Genomic DNA, 18,975 nt, shown 5'->3' with positions numbered 1-18,975 from the left:
ATAGGCTATAACATTGGCACACTAAACAAAGATTGGGAAAAATCTGCAAATGCAAGGTCGTGTGATCTGGAAATTATTTTTCGATAGAAAGTACTTTAAAATAAACGGCTGCTCAGGTGTAATATGGCAGAGCTAATTAGTTACAACATGATGGAACCCATTCATAAAGAATACAGAGTAGAATAGATTGCTCTAATTAGGTTTAATTTCACCTCCGCACAGTGCTTTATATTTTAGAACCTGTATTTATAGTTGGAGCTGCAGCAAACCCACTCCCATTTTAGATGCTGGAAAGAAGCACCCCCCCAAGCTACAGCACTCCCTGCAGTTCTCCCTGTAGCCTCATCTCTAGTGGAGAAACGGCTCTTCGATCTGCTCCCCAGGGTTACAGAGGGGCATGTGTGACAACTGCAAAGGGCAGCACCATTCAGTCTGGGAAGAATCACGGACTGTGTGTTTGTGATGTAAAAGGGTTAAATAGGTCTCTGCACTGGGGGCAAATGTGGCGCTTGAAAAGGCTTGGGAGAGGGGGAGGAAAGGGAATTGGAGAGGAGCAAAGTGTCCCAGAGCCTCTCTCAGGAGCCTTCCTCAGCTCAGCACAGCAGATAGCAATGCTAAAGAACAGCAGGCTGCTTGTTCTTCATATTTACGTCTCAGTACTCAAGTTCCTCTTCCAGCTCAGTGGCAAGGGACTGGGCTCCGGGAACAAGCTGGGAGCACTGAGCTCTGCCATGGAGACTAGGGAGGAACGTGGCACTGGAGGCAGTTAGAGAGGATACCGTAGCAAGCCAGTGGCAACCCAGGTTGCTTTCGGTCACTATGCCACACGTCGTAGCTGCTTGGAATGTCACAGAGGCAGCTGGGATTAGACTCAGGCCTCGATTCTCCAGCCCTGTTTCCTTTGAGCTACTGAAGAAGTTCCTTTGTAATAGCTGTCTAGAATCTACGACATCCAGCTGAGCAAGTCCAACTCTGTCCAGTAGATGGCAGTTGTGCATTTACCTTACACTGCAGTATGCGACGCCAAATTCCTCTCTGGGGAAAGTCCAAAGAGAAACCAATAGAATTATACCAGGGAGGAACTGGGCCAGGCTTTAAAAAAATTATTAGATCAGTCTCTTCAGCAAGGATTGAGTGGGATCCAATGGCTGGGGGAGGCAAAGAGGACCAAGCTACCAGGGCATCATGATCCAATGCAACGGCAGTGGCTGGCATCACCTAAAGTGGCCATCAGCCAGGCCCATTCTATAGCATCAGTAAAACAATCTCTGCCAAGGATCATGGACTCAAGCAAATCCAGTGAGTAGCTCAGTGAATTGCCAGGGTAGGTTGCACTGGTGTAACTCAGAAGTCATTCCACTGATTTCAGTAGAGTTACTCTGGATTTACACCAGCATAACTAACTGGGAGAAGACTTTAACCCCAAGTTGGTTATTAATTACAAGCTCATTTAAATGGTTTTAATTACTTAAAGCTTGTTCAAAGATTGTAATGAGCACTGAGGCGTTTTAAAAAAAATGGTCACATCTTGCAAAAAATAAAACCCAAGTTCCAGCTTCTCGGATGGCACTGAAAGCAGAGTCCCGCTGAGGATGTGACAAGCATCTCTCGGAAGGCAAAGCAAGATGACCGGTTGAACAGGGCCTGGGAAGGTCCCTACGCATCACTTCCAATGACACAGCGCTAACGTTTCATGGGGAGAAGAGCCCCTAGCATTGATAATAAGCAAAACGTGTTTCCTGCTCTAAGTGCAGCCTTGACAGGGAGGTCTGGGAGAACTGGGCAAAAGGTGCTTTGACTCAGTGGGGTTTGTCTATGCAATTCTACATGATAGTCAGAGTTCTAGTAAAACATCTGGATGTTCTCTTTCTTGTCAAATCAGATCTTTCATGAAAGCTGTTTAAATCCCTTCCCTATTGCAACCCAGCCAGTTCCAATTACAAGGCTGGTTTTAAAAAAACACACACACACACACAGAGAAGGACTGCCATTGCAAAAATAACAGGGGTAGGTGTGGTTCTGAATTCTGTTTTCCAGATAGTTCATGAGAAATCTGAACAATGAAAGTAGGATATTGGCTGGAAACCGAAGACCTTCCCCTATTTAAACTGTGCCAGTGAGATGGAGACCAGCAAAACTGACAGAAATCCAAGTCAGACATTTTAAGCATCTTTTTCATCTATTTTGTATGGTTTTTAATGTCAAGGTTAATATTTCATTTTCCAGTCTCCAGCCTCCTTAAAAAAATGTTTCAGCAATACAGGTCTCCGCTCTGAACAGGTCTTGGAGATGCACACAGCCACCACAATATGAAATCTGACCCAGCCGTTGACTATCTCTGAAGTGTGGAGCACAGGTGCCCACAAACAGAAATAATACACAGCTGCCAGGTGAGCCTGGGTGCTGCTGAATGTCAATAGCCCAGGAGATGGTGAGTTTCCCACGAACACTAGCTCTGTGTGAGTTAACCTCAGACCCAGCAGATGCTAGAATGTCATTTGCACTACTGCCTTCAGTTATTCCATATGCATATTTCATATGAATCCTGACATCCCCTCATTCCGTGGGAGTGGGCCAGCACTGGGACTATGCATTACTTCTGTCCCCGCTCACCAATATTTTCAGGTCTTAAGTGGGACTTAATAGGCACACAGAGCTTGTGCTGGCCCCTCTGCACAGGAGCTAATTTCACCCAGAAAGCTTTCTGCTGGGTACATTGGAAGGGATCTAGAATACTAGTCCTGGGCCCATACTGGAAAGACAGAACGAAACCCTGTCCCCTCCGATCTGGAGCTAACTTGGAGGCCATCACTGCTAAAAATAAAATAAAATATATAAACTACATCAAAACTAGAATTTGCTTTTAAAAGTTCACAGCTAGTTTAATAGCCACCAATTACTGCAGATCTTGTGCATTTATTAAGACTGCAACCAAAGTGTTCTCAATTTCTAACATTAGCAGTTTTACTGAGGTATCCCTCAGCTTTAGGCAATTCATTTAAAGCCAATCCTTTCTATTCTCATTCCAGTGCCCAGATGTTCACAGTGGCTCTAGGGGCTAGGATTGCACTCCCATTGCAGAGTAATGCCAATGGGTCTGTGTGCCAGCCGAGAAGTTAGTTAGCCCTTAAAGTCCTCCTTATAATCAACCTCTCCAAGCAACCCCCCTCCCCTCTCAGTAATAATCCCACACCTCCATTTAGCTGCCAAGCATCTTGTCTTGGGTTTGCCCATTTTGTCTTTCTTTGATCAAGAGATGGTCCCTGCCCCAAAAAGCTTACAATATGAATATATGCAGAATATTGTCTATATTTAGAGCCCTATATCCATTAATTTTACCTCTGACAGTGATAACAATAAATAAATAAATAAATAAATAAAATAATAAACAGTATAGCATTTTTCCTTAATCATTTGAAAATTTCCATTAGCATTAATGGAAGTTTGGGTTGAGTAAGGATTGCAGGATTTGGTCCTTAGTTAATGGTGCATTGTAATTACACAACTTCTAGATGTAAGTGATTTCTCTGGCTGGTCATGCTCCTGATGTTTTTTTCAGATGGTTCACACTTTTATTAATTTAAAACCACTAACTTTTCAAGTCTAGCAAAGACATCTTTTGCCTTCAGCACAGCTGGCTGCATGCTACAGCCTCAACCCTGCAAAGACATCGGCCTGTCCTTTTGGCACTGTGAATGGTCCCATTGATTTCAAGGAATCATAGAACAGAACCACAGAATCATAGAAACCTGCGGGTCTGAAGAGCCTCAAGGGGTCATCTAGTCCATCGCCCTGCTTAAGCATACCACATAGACAGCAACTCAACAATACGCGTGCAGTTGGCTCAAACCTTCCAGAGAGATTCTGCCTTTGGGCAGAGACGAAGCAAGGAAAATGTCAAGCCCAAAGGAAATTATTTTCCAAAAGTTCAGAGTGAGTGAAGGGGGGGGGGGGGGTTGAATTGCGATTGTAACGATCTAATAGTTGCTGGTGGCAAAGGCTAAAATAGCATTTTCTTGCATAGCTTAAGAGCTTCAGAAGATTGAGCTAACAGATGTGTTTATGGACGCTGATGAGCTCACGATCAATCCCTTCAAATTTAGGATTGTCTTATTCAAGCTCAACAATGATTGCAGTCCCCACAGCCCTGGAGGGCAGAGTGCTGTTGTCTCCCACAGCAAATTAAGCTGACATATATTTTCAATGACAATTATTTATATGCAACAACAGTGATTCCATCTTAATGATTAAAATCAATAAGGAGGCAAAATACAGAATACCTCCCTTCATAACTGACGGAAAATATATGCGTCTGTGACAGCAAGCTGGCAGAAAAACAGCAAAGCTGCACTGAAATGAACAGAAAAGGAAAGAGACAGACAAAGTCCCACAGGGACTTATCGTTGCCGTAAAGGATAGATTAGACTAGTCTTTTTCATAATCTGTGGCCAGAAAGTGAATGCAAAAGGGAAGTGAAGGAATGACTCAGACCAGGTAGAAGTGCTGGGTCCAAGATACAGTGTGAACAATTAGCAAAGCACAGTCAAGAGGATCTCTCCATTCTTCTCTGTGCACATTTCTTTCTCCCTTATTTTTGATTCTGATAAAGAGCTTCAGACATCAAGGCGTGCACTCTGAGTGTGTTGCGGGACCCCAAGATGAGGGCAGTGGCTGGCCTCTGTTCAAGCTGTAGAATTTTAACTCTGCCCAGGGGATCCAGCACACAGAGGCCTGGGTTCCCTTCACAGCCGACCTAGGAAGGGACACTCGCTAGGATCTGTGACAAGGACTTTCAGTGAGACTTAGGCTACATCAGTTAGGAGTCGCAACATTGAACGGCACAACATCTAAATACCTTTAACTATCAGGTCTACGTGACTTCCTCAATTGAAGCCAGGCCTTCTAACTCCACATGCAGTGCCTTAACCGCAAGGCATCCTTCGTCCCATATGTCAGTTCCTCTTTCAAACATCCTTTCTGGCACAAACACCCTTGCGTAACAACACTGCAATGTACAAGACTTGCTTCCCAGGATGCCTGAGTTAATCAGACTTGAACGTCCAAGGAAGCTTGAGGGGGCTGTTCACACCTATTCCCTCACAAGCCAAGCGCCAGATAAATCTCTCTTTCAAACTGAAACCTGCAAACTCTGTGCAGTTCTGCTTAGCATCCTCTTCTGGAAGCGAAGGGGGAAACGGACAGATAAGCACAATGATGTACCATATGCAGTGTTGTTGTAGCCATGCTGGTCCCAGGACAGATAAGTACAATGTTTATCTTGACATAACAAGATGGCTAGCTCACGTGAGATACTTTGGAAGTATTTGGACTTCTTTCTAGGCCTGCTTTCTGCTACTTCATCTGGTAAGGTCTTGCAGCTACCCTAAGAGGGAGAACACTAAACCTTATTAAAATGAGACAAAAGCTGTTGCTCTATAATGTACACATTGTTTGAGGTTAGGGAAATGTTACTAAGTTATTAATATACACCAGCCACTCTCTACTTCATGCCTCAGATTCTCTCTCTGGAGGCTGTTCTAGGAACATATCTGAATAAACGGTAAATAATTTCTGAGATACTCTTCATACTGCTATTACTTTTCACACTAAAAGATGTTCCTTAAATGGCACGTCAACTTTACTTGATTGACATATCCTGAATAAGCAAATTAACATTCACGAAAAAATCCTCATAGAAATCCTGCTTTGCTTGGTACTTTTTCCATGTGTTGTGCCTATTGATTTGTGAAGCAATTTTCTTTTCTATTTTCAGCCTGTTCTGTGTGTAGGGCTAAGCAGGCTTTTTCATAAATTATAAATAAAAACAGCAATGTGCAGTCACCTTGGTATGTCATCTGCCTATTGTACAACATCTGAACTTCAGCACGTAAAAGGTAATTATTTCAGCCTATTTAATATTTGAGAGAGGCAATAGGAAGCGACGCTGTCAATATGATGCTCGTTTACATGCAGGCGCGCACACAGCATGCACGCCAACGTGGTAAAATATCAGTTAAATTCTACCATATTGCATAGAACAGGCCATAGGACATTCCCATAGTATAAAATTGAGGCCCCGAATCATTCTTTGAATGTGAGCTTTGTTTGTTTCTGTTGTTTGAAAATGTTGTTGCTGTTATTATTAAATCACGGGACTGGCACTTCATTGGTCACGTAATAACAGCATAACCCAGTGGTCTCCAGGTAACCTAGAAGACCATATGGCAAAGTTACGGGGAAAAGCCAGATGATTCAGAGGTGACCAGACATGGAGTTATTTTTTCTGCCTTATGCAAGTGGGAATTGTCTAATAAGATTTCCATTGCTTTTAACCTTTCCTTAATGCTAAATCCCCATTGCAACGAGCTCTGGCATTAACAGCACATGGTGGAGTAGCAAAACGATGGCGCTAATCTGGGCAGATTTCTGGAGCACTGATAGGGTGGTATTTCTATAGCATTGCAGCGAAGTCATTCCATGTATTCCTGGGAGAAGCCTAAACCCAGTGGTTCCATCCCCAAGGCCAGGCTTGTTACTCACTACCTTCTTCCTTCACGTCCCTGGAATCAGGATGGCTCTGATTCTCGTCTCACAGCAGTATCCTGCCAGTTCATGCCGCTGGCATGAGGTGAGTTACTCTTGAAGATAACGAAAATGGAACAAACTGTGACCAGTCCGGGGACAAGAGCAGGAATTTTGAGATGTAAATCCAAGAGAAACATATTAATAGAGAGTGCACCTCAAGCATCTACCAGTCAAGTCTGATTTAACACCCTACGCTGCTCAAACCGCCTGTGAAAACCCATGGAGCAGCACTGCAAGTTCAAAGGCAACGTCTGTTCCTTAGACAGGGCTCTTGACGGATGAGACCAGCTGTCTTAAAGCCAGTTGTTTCGCTGCTCTCATTGTCACACATACTCAGAAGCCTCTGCATACACCGAGTTCATCTTAATTCCATAGGCAGCCTGGCCGGGATGGGGTAGGCAGCAATTGGGTATTTTAAACTGTACTTGGTGTTTCTATAATGGAAGTGGATAATTACATCAGAAGTAACTACGCAGAGCTGCATCACTTTGTTCAGTGGTGAAAACATCAGCCTTCCCAGCCACCTGCCTTATACCCCCTGCAGTTCCTGAAGTTCACCCCACCAACAATGTATTGACTTAATAATTATTAAGAGCCCAGAGACATCAGGAGTTAGTCACGAACATGCACGCTTAACATTTCGACTCTAATCAGTGCATGTGGGAAACAATTAAGGGAAATTAGAACGTGCTTGGGGAATGAAACACCTAGCTACCAGGCTATTAGAGGAGACGCAGACTAATTAAGAGCAGAGACAGCAAGTGGGAGATGGGAATCCCACTGAGAACCAAAAAAGCAGGGAGAGCTCTGAGAAGCTGCTGCCCAGTGAAACATCTGCTTTGTGTACATAACTTTTCCTTAATTCCCCATACCTAGGGAAGGTCAGGCAGACTACTGTACTACTTCTCTTCTGCAGACTAAACAAACCCAGTTTTTTCAATTATCTCCCACAGGTCACGCTCTCTAGACCTTTCATTATTTTTGTTGCTCTTCTCTGAACTTTTTCTAATTTGTCCACATCTTTCCTAAAATGTGGTGTCCAGAACTGGACACAATACTCCAGTTGACACCATATCAGGGCAGAGTAGAGTGGAAGAATTACTTCTCGTGCCTTGCTTACAACACTCCTGCTAACACACCCCAGAATGATGTTCGCGGTTTTTTTTGCAAGTGTTACACTGTTGACTCATATTTAGTTTGTGATCCACTATGACCCCCAGGCCCCTTTCTGCAGTACTCCTTCCTACGCAGTCATTTCCCATTTTATATGTGTGCATCTGATTGTTCCTTTTTAAGTGGAGTACTTTGCATTTCTCCTTATTGAATTTCACTTGCACTTGCAACCCCTCCTAGCTTGGTATTGTCAGCAAACTTTGTAAGTGTACTGTCTATACCATCATCAAATCACTGATGAAGATATTAAATAGAACCAGATCCAGAACCGATCCCTGGGGGACCCCACTCGATATGCCCTTCCAGCTTGACTGTGAACCACTAATAACTACTGTTTTCCAACCATTTATGCACCCACCTTATAGCAGCTCCATCTAGGATGTATTTCCCCAGTTTGAGAAGGCCATGTGCTTTTATGAGACGGTCATGTGCGATAGCATCAAAAGCCTTACTAAAGTCAAGATATACCATGTCTATCACTTCCCACACCCCCATCCACCAAGTACATAAAAGGTTGTTACAAGGAGAGGGGAGAAAAATTGTTCTCCTTAAATTCTGAGGTTAAGACAAGAGGCAGTGGGCTTAAATTGCAGCAAGGGCAGGTTAGGTTAGACATTAGGAAAAACTTCCTAACTGTCAAGGTGGTTAATCATGGTCATTGGAGATTGTTAAGAGCAGCTTACACAAACACCTGTCAGGGATGGTCTAGATAATACTTAGTCCTGCCCTGAGACTGGACTAGATGACTTCTAGAGGTCCCTTCCACTTCTATGATTCTATGATGCTGTCGGGATGCGATGCCAAGGGGCGACATGCCCAGCTGGTGCAAATCAGCCACAACTCCACTGACATTAACAGGGCTAGATCCCCAGCTGGTGTAAATCACCACAGCCCCATTGAATTCAATGCCGATTTACACCAGCTGGAGATCTGGCTCGCTATGTGGATGAGGGAAAGCGAGGGCGGGAGACGTATCTGAAAAGGAATGGTAAGGAGTAGGGTCTCGATAAATGGAATTCTGGTCGCTGGGGCTGGGCCGTAGCCAGGCCAGCAAAAGCGTGTGCGTGTACACCACAGAAGCAGTATGACATTCCCAGCAGACAGCTGCTGCCTGCATGAGTCCCCATCCCCACACCCAGCAGCCTTCCAGAGCCCTGCATCAGGGCACTTTGGGCAGCATGCACTGCATGCTAGACTCTGAAGGGTTTTGATTAAACACTGTGCCTGACTGGCCTATGGGCAGAAATGGTGTCTATTCCAATCAAGTTGGCTTAACTGGACTGAAACCCCCCTGAGCATCCAGCAAGGCTGCACCCATGGCCAGCTTAGATGATCTTAAAGGTGATAACTCATGTACCTGAGGCATTGTGGGGAGGAGTGTTCATTGAGCTAACTGGAGTGGAAAACACATTGTTTTGCTGCGTAGACAGGGCCATAGTTTGTACATGTCAACCGGTTTCCTCTGTGATGGCTCATGGTTGCTGCACTTGTTCTGCTGGCTGCACTTAGATGCCATTGCAAAGGAGGCTGCATAGAACAGTAACTGAAAAGACAAGTAACGCCAGAGTGTGGCAGGGGAGTGGTGGAGATTTTATCAGCCCCTGCGTGGAATAAGCTGCTTCACTCACTCCCCTGGCTGGCCATTCATGACAATAAAACTTCTGGTTCTGAGAGGGCTCAGAGGGTAACTGGGCAATTGCCCCTTTGCTTTTAGGTGTCATGGGGGGCTGCTTTGCCACCTGCCCCATAGGAGGATGCTGGGAGGGGCAGTGAGGGAACATGGCCTGACTTGTCTGGTCCAGCAGACTGTGTAACCCAGCGTCTAGATGATCTTGGGACTTGGATGGGGCTCAATCCCGATGAGACTCAGGCACCAGTGAGTTGGGAGAAGCAGCCAGAGCAGTCACCAGGACATATATCAGTGCTCCTGACTCGGGGGTTGTGACAGCCCTTCGTGGCACAGGCGTGGAGCGTGGGGGACACTGCCAGACCCTGCACTGCTGCTGGATGTCCAGGTAGCTTCTGTACCCAAGAGCCCTTTACTCGGCAGTGCCAGTTAAGAATGGTGCAGCCTTTTCTTGCTCATTCAGGAGCTTTGCCCCCTCAAGCTGGGATCTCTGTGCTGCACCTTGAGACCATCCAGAAACTGAGGGTTGCAGCTGCTGCTCATTAAGTGGAATTTCATACCAAGAGCAACTCCCAGTGCTCCAGGACCTGCCCTGGCTTCCCATGAGGAAACCCAGGAGTTAGTTATATGAGAGACACTTTCCTCCCTGTGCCATAATCCATGGATAGGGTCCACAGAGGTGTTTGAGATGGAGCATCCTCCACGTAGGAGAGAGGGAGGTGCTGGCCTGGCATTCAGGGGGTGGGGTCCTTGACCCTGGAACCCACTCCACTCCCACAGTCTGGGAGATGGACTCTGGTAGCTCACAGGCCAGACTGCAATGCCCATCACAGGAATTTGGGGATGGAGCAGAGATAGGATGGCTCCTGCGGAGGGATGGGTTTATTTTACTATTCTGCGTCTGTACTCATGGCTAGAGTGGGACTGGCAGTCCCTGGGGTCATCTCATTCTAAACATTACATAACATTAAGAGGGACCTGCAGCCTGTAAGGGGCGCTCGCTATTGTTTCAAACCCCCAGCTAATTGGTATAATGTCTCTCTCGCTGTACATAGCACTCATCTATGCTGTAGGACTCCACAGCTCTGTGAAAGGAGAGTTCAGCCACAGTGCCCAGTGAGCAGCTGAGCCAGTTTGTCACCTCGGCCACTTTGTCCACCGATTTTATAACAACTTTTCTGTTTATTACTGATAATGGGACTAACCCAGATGTCCATTTTCATGGCTTTGGGTGGGTGGGGGAGGACAGGGAGGGTTGATCCCTGCTTGGATGTTTAATTTATTTGTCTTCCACTAAATTCTGCAGCCTATTCTCTGTTGACCCTGGGGCTAATGTATGACCCATTAACGCACATATAGAACAATGGGAAGAGCCGTGTAATGGCATAATGAAATAAATCTGCCATTAGGGCTGCATTTCGCATACAGTTTGTAATGAAGATGTCAGAGTGCTGAAGGGATAATGCCAAGTCTCCAGGTGAGGAGAGAGAGCTTGCCCCGGCTGAGGAGCCATGATAACAATAAAAAAAACAATCACAGGAAGGAGAAACAATGTCAATAGTAACAAGCCTTTGGAGTCGGACCCCTCCACACCGCCAGTACCTCGGCAATAGTAACAGCCAGGCTGTAGGACTAAAGGGGAATGGATGAAGGAAAGGCAGCTAAAGTCTTTCAGAGACAAGGAGAAAGCCAGTGAAGCTGAGGGCCGGGGTAGAGCTCACCGCCACGGCTACAACAGCCCAGGAAATGAGAACGTATTCTGACTGCATCACGGTGGGAATCCTCAGGCCTGGCCAAGCCGGGGCCACCAACGATATTGTTTGGACTGGGAAAAAAATATTTGTGTCGGGCGACATTGTGGCAAAGTTACAGACCTTGCGGGAGCTGGGTGGTGCAGCTACACCAGCCCTGGGCCTCTGCTCCTGAGGAGCACTCCTGCTGCTCCAGCTTGTATGGAGGAGAGGGGAGCATCCACTCACCGTTCTTTCCCCTTCCCTGCCCCTTTCAGGAGGGAACAGCACCAGGGCTGCTGCTGCAGCTCACCCAGCACGGAGGACTCAAGGATGAGTGCAGAGCTGCATCGGCCCAAGGTGTGGCCACAGTCTGGCCCACAGAGTACTCCATACCTGTGTAGGGGGATGCACTGCGAGGGAGGGCAGGTGGAGCTGTTGTCACCTCCCCTTTGTGTGAGGTCTCAGCAGAGGGAGATGCTTTAAGTCACAGCCAGAGGCTTTCCAAGAGCCATGCCAGCAGAGGTAGCTGAGGGCGTACACTGGATCAGGGGGAGCGTCCGGCTGCATTCCCTTCCTGCACACTCTCTGATTTCCAGCTTTGATATATTTCTCACCCAGATGATAATACATCTGGCGAGTGCAGATCTGATCAGTAAACACCAGTCCAGGGCTTGAGTGAGCTCTAATCTATCAGAGCTATTTGCAAACCAGCAGATTTGTCAATTCTCCAACTGCTCCTATACTTCTCTGCTTTTGTTCTCATGCTCTGAAGCACTGAGGTGCCCCCTTAGGAGAGGTTCGGGTATAACCAGTACCCGCCCTCGGTGCAAACACAGCAGAGGAATGTGAGAGACCCACAATGACCTGTGTGCTCCCCGCACTGACACAGTCTCCAGATGCCCTCTCTCTGGATAGCAGGCAGGGCAGAATAAGGGCACTCAAGGTGGCAGGTTCAAATAAAACCCTTTATCCAATCTATAGCTATTGTCTAACCGCGGTTTCTGACCCATACTTGTATTTTGGCTTTTGTTTATATGGGCCTTCCACCTCCTGAGTTGGACTTTATGTTTCAGATGACTCAAAGCACAAACTCCACCCAAGTCCTGGAGTTTTGCATGGTTCCCACTCAAAATCTTAAACAACCAACCCCACCTCTGCCACAGGTGGGAAAGGCAGTGCACATTTGACCCAGAATGAGGCCCAGGTTCACATACCTCAGCAAACTTTTCCACTAATCCAAGCTGAGATTTGGGATTGCCATGAAAAACCTAAAACACAGTGAGTTTCCTTGCCATGCTCTTTGGAGATCTCTGTGCCACACAGCTCCACCAAGGTGCTAGCAGGCCAGGCAGACCACATGGCTTTTGTGATAGGGACGAATATCCATTAGGGACAAGGGTTGAGAACATAAAACTCATGTCACTTGTGACCTAGTGACCGATCATTTGATGTAGGAGGAAAAGCTGCTGCCCACCCTGTCTCTTTGTGTGGCAATCCCAACAAACCAGGTGTTTATCATCACTCATCAGGGCAGCATCAGGAGAGCTATTACATACCTAAACACCCCACAGCAACCTCGGCCTCTTGAGACTCTGCTGGCTTTATGCTGCCAGGGGTCAAATCCTCTCTCTTGGCACTTTCCCCCTGCCAAATTTAATCTGGCTCCAAGGTGAACAAACAAATGGAAGCTAACTAAGCTCAGAACCCCCTTCCTTTCAGCGCTGCGCTCGGCAGGTTTCCACAAATCCACTAAGATTGTTCTCAGGTGGTTTTTAAGACCTTTCCCATGAAGCCTGTGTGGATTTGTTATTTCAGAGCTTGCAACGTATAAGACAGGAATGATCTCGCTGCACCCTGTAGATGAGACACAACATGCTCCTGTCCTTTAAAAAAGGTAAGGAAAAGAAAGCCCAGGTGCTGAAGAGAGGAATATGTGAGAACGTATGGAGAGATTCATAGATTCAAACACCAGGCCTAGATGGAATTTTTCAAAGCAGCCTCTTCATGAATGATGCCAGGAAGCCGGGAGAACCCTTCCCCAGCCAGAGAGGTAGCTAGCCTTTTCACGGACGTTGCAATGGGATGAGACACCGCAGAATATGATTTAGCGGAGCCAAATGTTAATGTTCTCGCAACACCATCAGGAGAGCGAGCTCTACAAAAACAGAATAGAACAACCCCCCCCCCCCCCCGCCATTGAGGGCTGATGGATCTTGATGGTGATGAAAACGCTCCTGCTGTTCTGTAAAGATTTCGACTTTGGTAAAAAAAAAAATAAAAAAATCTCACTGTATCAGCTGTCTGCCCTCACAAGACTTCTGCTCACTGAGGCTGCATTTGAGCCAGAATGAAAACTGCAAGGCCAGGTGTGGTTGGACCTGAGGCCCTAATCTGCCCTCTCCACTCCAGCACTGTTCTGATCTGGGCCCCACTCAACGCCCTGGCGCTTGTGCAAGAAGCTCCGGGAGTCAGAGAAAGCTAGAGATGATTCATGCTTCCTAGCAAGTCAGTGGCTCTCCTCTCCCTTTCCTGAAATTCAGCTGGCTGAGAAGGAACCTGGCACTGGCTTTCCAGCAAACAGGATTAAAACTGTTTTTAAAACAAGATTTTAAGCCTTAAACATTTCTTTGAAAACATTGGTAGGGGAAGAATTGCCTCTGTGTAAAGTCTTATGAAGTTACATGCAAAACCCAGCCTCTCACATACTGGGCTCTTCTCTTCATTTGGAGTTTCCCACCCATTGCATAGATGACAGCCGGTGCCAAACTTTAGCTGGGACAACGATAAACGTTCTGAAACATGCTAAAGATGACACCAAAACATGCTGGATTTCTTCCCTTACCACCCTCCTGGGGATACATCTGATATTGCATTTATCACAAAAGGGCAGCCTCTGAGCCGTGATAATTCAGGAGACCTCGTCCTTTTAGCAACCCACAATAATGACAAATTTGGGTAAATGTGGGTTTTGAGCCTTGGTGGAATTAAGAAAGTGTCATTTCCACATCAATTATTGAAAGATCACTACATCTCCGCGGCCGTAAAACAGCAGCTGTAATGCAAGTTTAAGGATTTTCTTACTACTGGTGAGGATGAGATAAGTAAGACTGGGCCATTCCTGATTGGCATTCGTGCTCACAGGAAATTGGGTAATTAGCGCCTGCCTGATTCTGCAAGCTGCCCTCATTCTAACATTCTGATTGACATCCCCATTACCCTACTCATCTAAATGGCTCTGAGAGACTCTGGAAACTTTCCATTTTAAAAAGCTAAAAGAGGTATTCAGGTGGGGTTTCTATAGCTCATTTCCACTGCCAGTCACTTCTCCCTTTAGGCATTTGAGAGATTATTTCACATCAATGGAGCCAGGTGTGGGGGGCTCTGCATCATGCCTCCAGTGTGGCCGGAAGCAAGTCACATAATCTCTTCATGCCTCAGTTTCCCATTTGTAAAATGGGGATAATAATCCTTCCCTGCCTCAGACAGGAGGTGTTCAGATACTACAGCAATGGGACTAGGACAATAAGTACGTACCTAGGTAGATAATCTAAAGCCTAGATTTCAATATATAATCTAGGACTGTATCTCCAATGGATGTATTCAGGAGAACTAATCACAGGTTTCCTTTCCCTTCCCCTGATAGAAATAGCACAAAAACAGTTTGATTCAGACACGAGACCCGAACTGCTATTAAGATGCAGATACAATTCTGAGCCCTGAATTCTAACTTCTGCAGCACTTAGGTGGAGATCCCAAAACTCCTGGATCAGACAAAGCAAGATTTTTCTCATTACGGGCACCTCCAATCTTGTACCTGAAAACCACGTTGGGTTCCTCCCGATTTGCACATCCTCCTCCTCCTCATGTCCAATAGATAGTTCTGGGAGCAGAATTTTACTGGCAATATTCTCTGTGATACACAAGAAAGTGTGGAAACCAGCTCACTCTTCCATAGCCCCACTGAGTTCTACAGGGCTGGTGGTAGAAATGTTTTCTCATGAAACCATATGGCTATGACCCAGAGTAATTGCAGAAAGCAGGCTAGGGCAGTAACAAAGTGGACATGTTAATCACTTGTCTAGACAGAGCTGCACTTGACGTACAGGATGGCACTGAACAGTTTCCAGCTCTCCCAGAACAAAGAGTGAAATACACTCTGTTAACTGACATGTGCCAGGCATGGATGTCTGGGGATGTTCTCAAAGCATTCATAGACAGAAAGGAAGAGATCAAACAGCAGTCCATAATGCCATGCTTACTTCTGTGGAGTGCAATTCTGTGCAGAATATACTCCTCTGAAAATAAACTGCTTCTATCAAAGACTAAAAAGTAAACCTGTAGCAAAGTCCTGCCATGACGGGCTGTTCCAGGCGTAAAAATAACTTTTCTTAATATTTAAAAAAGTGAATAAACACACTGAAAATACAGATGCAGAGATTTTCCTTCCTGGTGTTCAGTAATGTTCTGTCCCATGCAGATCTGGGCCAGCTCACTTTTCCAAAGGGGAAGTGGTGGGAGCAACTGAGGCAGCAGTCTCAAACAGGATCAGTCTCCTGGAAAAACTTGGGTCATTTACTCCTTTCCATGTTGATCTTCAACAATGGGCTCTCTGTGTCCTTACTAAGCACAGGAAGACATCGATCCAGCCCCTTTCCTGGGCACCCCTTCTGCATGCTTTCTGCACCTTCTCCCAGGATCTGCAGGGTTCCTTAGGCTGAGTCCTGCCTCCCAGAGCTGCAGTCCCCTTTCCCCAGCAGGTTCCCAATGCTCCCCTCCCAAGGAGACCCAGGCAGTCACTCCAGGGAAACTCCTCTCTCCTGCACCTTAATGACAGCCCACATCTGTCCCCGCCATAGCAGCACTGAATGAATGAACAGGGTGGGCTGGCCCCAGGCCTCTGCCCGTAAAGAAGCAGAACATCCTGTTACAGACACCAACCAAGGCCATGGAACCTGGCAGACAAACTGAAAATGGACTGGCTTTGTACAATGCCACCTAATAATCCCTGCCTCAGAGGGCTCCCTAATCCCTTTCTTCAGCACCTGAAGTTTAAATTCAGTGCTTAGCAGCCACAAAGGATGCAGCTTTAAGAGTGCTCGAGACGAGCACCCTCAGCACCTCCGGGAGATAGAGAGTGCCCAGGGTAGAGAACAATGCCCAGTATGCTGCAAAAGGGACAGAAACACCTCAAGAAAGATTTCATCTCAGAGACAGCCCCTGGACTCCCGCTCAGAGACAGCCCATGGAAACACAGCCATGTTTATTAATAGTAAGCTGTGGGAAGCCCTAGCTCAGAGAACATTGAGGCTGTGATTTTTATACCAGTCAGCAAAACAGACAGACTGAGAATGGGCTGACTCCAGACCTCCAACTGCACCTGAAACCTCCTTCCTGCTTAAAGCATAATGAATACACGAAAACATGTAAGAGACTGGGACACACAAAGGGGACTGAAAATGCCTAGGTGAATGGGCCTCTGGGAGGCCTGCTGGCCTCTGGATGTCATGCTCGTTTCCCACAAAGGGAATGTCACAGTATTTCAAAGGCAACAAGAAGAGCTGACACCAAATGGTGCAGGCATTTTAAGTCCTACTTTTGTTGTTGTCTTTAGAGCTACAAACTAGTTTCTCATTCTCAAGCAGCAATAGATGCCACTTGTCTATTCTTGTGTATTCCTGGGCAAACTGAATTTGTGACAATCTGCAAAGCAAATGATTTATCCCGCATCCCCCTGTGGTGACTACAGTGTGTGCCACAAGTTAAGCGCCTTTGTTTCTGAGATAAGGGAGGCTGCCGCTGCTCCTGCTGTTCCACAAGGCTGCAGTGCCTGGCTGCGTTCAGGAACGTGAATGGAAAAGGCGTGGATGAGCTCTCTTTGGTGACGTTTCCAAAAGCAAAGGATTTCGAATACATAACTTCAAAGTTCATGAGAAGGGGGAGGGAAAAGATGGCTATCAGGGTGATAGGTTTAACCACATTAAAAGAGTGCCCCTCAGAGACTCCTCCTCCAACCGGCTTTGATCCATTTTTTATCCACATTTCCTTTCATTTCTCTCCTTTTGTTGACACATGACAGGGGAATCGATACCAGAGTGAGTGGAGCTGAGACATGCTCTGGGTTTTAATCCTGTATCTGAGTCACTTCTGTGAGAAGTCACAAGCCCTGTCTGGGACTGTTATTAAATACTCCAATTCTTGCCCAAGTAGCTACAAGATTTTTCAAACACAGGAGTCCCTTGACCTTAAACTGACTCACAGGACACAGGGGACAAAAGGCCCTGGCTGAAAGTTCAATAAGTTTGAGTAAATCAACTCCAGCTATGATAGGAGGGAATTTTTAAAGGCTTTCCCATCCTCATAAAGTAGATATGCTGCTCTGTATATCCTGACAGGGATGCATAGTTGGCTCAAGAGCTGTGACCCTCAAGAACTAAAGTGGAAGACAAGGCCATTCTGAGTCTGCTGTTGTTGGCATTAAGTGATTTTCAGTTCCAAACTGAGAGCATTTTAAAAAGTCAGGGTGAGTTTCCCCCAAGGTCCTGACAGTTGCAAACCTTCCCTTCCCCCTTCCCAAACAATAATCACTCGATTAAAACAGAGACTGCACCCCTCCCTACTCTACAGCTGTTACTCAGAACTGTGAATGGATGGGCAGCATTTTTTAAACAGGACGTCTTCAGGAGCAGCCAATTAGATGGACAATAAGAGCCGCCCACCATTTCTTCAGAAGACTATAAAGGTGCAAGTGATAGAAACCCTCAAGGTTCAGTGCATACTTCATCCACTAGTTCCCCAGGGTTACAGAGAAGCTTCCTCTGAAGCAGAGACAAGGTACAGTGCTAGATGGACCATTCGTCAGCTCTAATACAATGAGACTGCAATGTTTCTATCACTATCCGACTCCCTGGGCAGTGCTGGTACCTATCTGCCTGTGTAGCTTTGTGCTAAGTTCTTTAGTTTTTAAATGAGGGGTCACTGTTTCCAATTTTGTCTTTTGCTGGGAACTCTGAGGCTGGGGGATCCTAGTCCCAAAGGACAGGGAGAGCTCAAATCAATGTCAGACACGTGTCCTTGCTGACTAGACTTTGCTGCACTGTAGAGAAATAGAGCTAACAGATTTACCAAGTGGGAAAGGAGTGGGGACAGGGAGAGAGAACACACTTGAGATGAAAAAGTTCATCCTTTTAAAATAATTAATAAATGATGAACGGCATAAATTACCCTGAGATGTGTTATGATATGTTGCAGAGACTTCTGCTGACGCCTGTGGCTGATTTTAAAGCAACCCATTATTAAACCCCTATAAATTGAAGTGTGTAAATCATGTGTGGCTGTCTCTAGAATAGGTTAGAACACAGCTTAAATACTTAATTAGGGAAAAGACAATTTCTGTATGCAAGTAGTAATGATGTCTTTATAATCTTCCTTCACACTGTTACCGTTATAATTCAATTACATGAGACATTCTAGAGAAGCTAAAATAATCGCTAACTGAACCTGCAGCTCCACACAACCACCGTAGGATACTACGAGCCAGGATGGATAATTCCTTCAGTGACCATGCCTCTTCTCTCCCTGGAGCACTGGTAAAATGCTAAGGAATGACAGGCACAGCAATTTGGGGTGAGGAGGAACAACTACCTTCATTGTCAAAGACAAAGGCCATGAATGTGAACAAGCTCAATAAAGACAATTCATTTCCATACATGTATACCGATCCTCCCAAACTTGGCAGAACACTGGAAGGGAGACAAGAGGCAGTGGGGTTAGTATAACGGGTGGGTCTGGCAAAACCTGGCTGAGAGAAATAAATGGGATTTCTCTGGACCACTTGATGGTACTGATGGCTGTGTTTGG

The 18,975-nt window shown here is 46.0% G+C and overlaps 1 protein-coding gene across 5 annotated transcripts in view; it reads right to left on the bottom strand.

The window, feature by feature from the left end:
• Positions 1 to 18,975, bottom strand: part of MYO18B (myosin XVIIIB) — a 191,943-nt gene that overhangs the window by 129,310 nt on the left and 43,658 nt on the right. The window lies entirely within an intron of this gene.

This window comes from Natator depressus, chromosome 15, assembly GCF_965152275.1.
Source record: "Natator depressus isolate rNatDep1 chromosome 15, rNatDep2.hap1, whole genome shotgun sequence".
NCBI lineage: Eukaryota > Metazoa > Chordata > Testudines > Cheloniidae > Natator > Natator depressus.
The sequence above is the reverse complement of the archived record's forward strand: the minus strand, read 5'-3'. Positions and strand labels throughout refer to the sequence as shown.